Source organism: Schistocerca americana, chromosome 7, assembly GCF_021461395.2.
Source record: "Schistocerca americana isolate TAMUIC-IGC-003095 chromosome 7, iqSchAmer2.1, whole genome shotgun sequence".
Classification (NCBI taxonomy): Eukaryota; Metazoa; Arthropoda; class Insecta; order Orthoptera; family Acrididae; genus Schistocerca; species Schistocerca americana.
Window position 1 is genome coordinate 209,301,040 of NC_060125.1, and position 4,431 is coordinate 209,305,470.

Below are 4,431 nucleotides of genomic sequence, written 5' to 3' on the forward strand. Positions count from 1 at the left end.
CGTAAAAGATCTAATAAATGTGTAAGGAAACAGTGTACAAGAAAAGGAAATAACAGTAGAAAAGGCTTCTAAAGCAGAATTTCTGTGAAGCAACACAATTCCCCAAAACTCGAACGTAATGGTGACTGATATACAGGGTGAGCACAAAGCCTTGCCCTGATTATAACAATTTATTACAGAATAAGCGTTTGACATAATAATTTACATTTGATGCCCTTACATAGATTAGTGTTACTAGTTTTTTTAAGATCACTTACGTTTGTAAACCTCAACATGTGCTCCCTTGGTAGCTCGGAGAATGTCGAGGCAGTATTCCAGTTCCCGCCAGGTGTTTCGTAACATGTGTTCTGTCACAGTACTCACAGCAGCTTGTATCGTAGCCTTCAGTTCGTCGACGTCAGCAACTGATGTCAAGGGGCGTAATGTCTGGAGAGCGGGGTGGCCAGGGTTTTGGACCGTTGCTTCTAGTCCACCGATCCGGGAATGTTTCATCCAGGAAATCACGCACTATCAAAGCCCAGTGGGGCTTCACAGAAGTTTGGAGAGTAGGAGACGAGGTACTGGCGGAAGTAAAGCTGTGAGGAGGGGGCGTGAGTCGTGCTCGAGTAGATCAGATGGCGTACTTGCTTCGCCAGTACATATACTAAAATTGGAACGATACAGAGAAGATTAGCATGGCCCCTGCGCAAGGATGACACGTAAAATCGTGAAGCATTCCACATTAAAAAAAAAATAAAAAATAAAAAACCGGCACGGTAGCTCAGCGTGTTCGGCCAGAGAGCCGGTTGGCCTCTGTAATAAAAAACTGAGTGGAAGGATCAACCACCGAACTTAAACAGGATATCTTGCGACGTCCGCAACGACCGAACACAACGACAAAAAAAAAAAAAATGGTAGAGCACTTGCCCGCGAAAGGCAAAGGTCCCGAATTCGAGTCTCGGTCCGGCACACAGTTTTAATCTGGCCAGGAAGTTTCATGTCAGCGCACACTCCGCTGCAGAGTGAAAATCTCATTCCAGTACTCACATTGTCACTATAGGCACTAAAATCATTTTAATACTACACTGGCGGGAAAGAAATTCCAACACAAAGAAGGAGGTGTGTGAGATAAACTGAAGTTTGTAGCCATGTGTGCACAGCTGAAAGATTGTCATCTACTCAAATTTTGTGCCAGTCGCATAAGACTGGCTCTAACAGCGCCATTATAACGATTCAAATCAGGTTTGCTTTAAGTATGCAATGTAATGGTTATGAGCGTAAAAGATCTAATAAATGTGTAAGGAACCAGTGTACAAGAAAAGCAAATAACAGTAGAAAACGCTTCTAAAGCAGAATTTGAGATTGGACGTAGTGGGTTGATGTTAGTCAAGAATGTCATTAAGATGATTAAGATACCATTACCAACATCTCACTAAGTTTGAACGGTATTGTGTAATAGGGCTACAAGAAGCTGAATGTTCCTTTGCAGTATTGCAGAATGACTTATCAGGAATGCAGCCACTATACATGACTGCTGGCAGCAGTGGTCACTGGTAATATGTGGTCGCAAGAATAACAGGCACTGGATGGCCATGTGGCACTACTGAGAGGGAAGACAGTCTTGTTTGGCTTATGGTTGTGGCGCAGTGTACTATGTCTGCTGCAGTATTTTGAGCAGCAGTTGGCACCACAGTGATTCAACGAAATGTTACAAATTTCTTACTTTAAGCACAATATCCAGCCAGATTCCCTGTAGCATGCATTCCACTGACCCCAAACCACCGCCATTTGCGACTTCAGGCATGCCAAGTGAGACCTATTTGGAGTGTGGAGTGGACGTCTGGCGTGTTTTCTGATGAAAGCCGGTTCTGCCTCGGTGATAATGATGGCCGTGTGCTGGTTAGAAGAGGGCCAGCAGCTCTGTTCTGTATCGTTCGCGCGCCCTGCTGATCAGTTCGGCAGGTGAGCGCACCCCAAGGTGTAAGGTTACCACAACCGAGCCTCCGTACAATTCCGTAAGCCATTCGGCAGCGAGTCGGTACAGCTTCCGAGGTACTGAAGAGGGCCTATGTCGTGTTGCCATCTCTCCTCGCGCTAGCCAATCAAAGACAAGTGACCACAGCTGTGGGCATACTCATCCTATGACTGCGCACCCGGCTCGGCGTACCGCAGTGTGAACAGTGTCCCATACCCGAAGCGGCCAGCCATCACAACTACCAGACAAGCTATTCTCATTATTATTTCCATAAAATGTGCTTACAGTGAACAGTGGTGCCGTATAATATATCAGTGAAAATGGTGGAAGAAAATGAGGTTAGTGTGTTCGTGTCCCAGTGACAATGAAATACAGTGAAGAGCCAAAGAAACTGGTATACCTGCCTAATAACGTGTAGGGCCCCTGCGAGCATGCAGAAGTGCTGCAACATGATGTGACATTGATTCGACTAATGTCTGAAGTAGTGCTGGAGGGAATCGACACCAAAAATCCCGCAAGGTTGTCTATAAATCAGTAGGAGTACGAGGGGTTGGAGATCTTTTCTGAACAGCTCATTGCAAGGCATCCCAGATATGCACAATAATGTTCATGTCTGAGGAATTTGGTGGGCAGCGGAAGTGTTTAAATTCAGAAGAGTGTTCCTGGAGCCACTATGTAGCAATTCTGGATGTGTGGGATGTTGCATTGTCCTGCGGTAAATGCCCAAGTCCGTTCGAATGTGTAATGGATATGAATGGATACAGGTGATCAGACAGGATGCGTACATGCGGGACACCTGTCAGAGTCGTATCTAGAAGTATCAGGGGTCCCATGTCATTCAAACTGCACATACCCCACACCATTATACAGCTTCCACCAGCTTGATCAGTCCCCTGCTGACATGCAGGGTCCATGGATTCATGTCGTTGTCTCCATACCCATACGCTTCCATCCGTTCGATACAATCTGAAACGAGACTCGTCCGACCAAGCTACATGTTTCCAGTCATTAACAGTCCAATATCAGTGTTGATGGGCCCAGGTGATGCGTAAAGCTTCGTGTTGTGCAGTCATTAAGTGGGCCTTCGGCTCCGAAGTCCATATCGATGATGTATCATTGAATGTTTCGCATGCTGACACTTGTTGATGGCCCAGCATTGAAATCTGCAGCAATTTGCGAAAAGGTTGCACTTCTGTCACGCTGAACGATTCTCTTCAGTCATCGTTGGCCCCTTTCTTGCAGGATCTTTTTCCGGCCGCAGCGGTGTCGGAGATTTGATGTTTTACCGGATTCCTGATATTCATGGTACACTCGTGAAATGACCGTACGGGAAAAATCCACGCTTCGCCGCTACCTCGGAGATGCTATGTCTCATCGCTCGTGCACCAACTATAATGTCACGTTCAAACTCACTTAAATCTTTATAACCCGCCATTGTAGCATCTAAGAACTGCGCCAGACACTTGTCGTCTTATGTAGATGTTGCCGACCTCAGCGCCGTACTCCGCCTGTTTTTGTATCTCTGTATTTGAATACGCATGCCTATACCAGTTTCTTTGACGTTTCAGTGTATTTTCGCATATTGTCACTGTACGTGTTGTTTAAGTTTGCTATATTTGAAATAAAACGAAGATGCAGTTAGACACTTTATTATTGACTGGTTTCCATCAATATGTCTCGCGTTCCTCAGAATGACACCTGTGTCAAAAATTGGACGATTGATAAAGATTGTTCAACTGATTTAGTCATTTCAGGACAAATATACCTCCAGGTGCAAACGGGTAACTATAGCTCTTTGAAGGGCTCTCAGCTATGGCCGTAGTTCCTCTGCCAAATTACAGGCCACCTGCAAGTGTGCTGTTTCTGTGTTGGTAGCGCTGTGTAGCGCTTTGCATTGGATCTCTGACTGGGTTTTCTTTATAAGAGACTCCGTGGCTGGTTGTCGTTAGAAGTTAGTTGCCAGCAGTGATGGAAGTAGTGTTGGGCAGTTGGAGGTGAACAGCCAGCAGTGATGGATGTTAAATGTGAGAAGATAGCATAGGTGGAGGGTTGAGGTCTGAAGTGTTAGCGTAGGCTAACGATCTGTATATGTTCGACTTGGAGACTGAATATTATTCATGATTATAAACCGTTGTACTAGATGTCAATGACGAATTTATACTTGTGTCTGAACTGGATGTCACATTATTAAGGTAAAAAATAGATTATTTGGTTTGCAACAAAATCTTTCCGTTGCTAACCACATGCCTATTAGTAGTTAGGGGCTTTAGTAGTTAGAATCTTTTATTTAGCTGGCAGTGCCGGCCGAAGTGGCCGTGCGGTTAAAGGCGCTGCAGTCTGGAACCGCAAGACCGCTACGGTCGCAGGTTCGAATCCTGCCTCGGGCATGGATGTTTGTGATGTCCCTAGGTTAGTTAGGTTTAACTAGTTCTAAGTTCTAGGGGACTAATGACCTCAGCAGTTGAGTCCCATAGTGC

At 45.3% G+C, this 4,431-nt stretch overlaps 1 non-coding gene across 1 annotated transcript; it reads left to right on the forward strand.

The window, feature by feature from the left end:
* Window positions 1-619: 619 nt before the first annotated feature.
* LOC124623477 lies at window positions 620-726 on the forward strand. Its single transcript, XR_006980689.1, has one exon. It is a non-coding gene; the product is annotated as a U6 spliceosomal RNA (small nuclear RNA).
* Window positions 727-4,431: the final 3,705 nt, after the last annotated feature.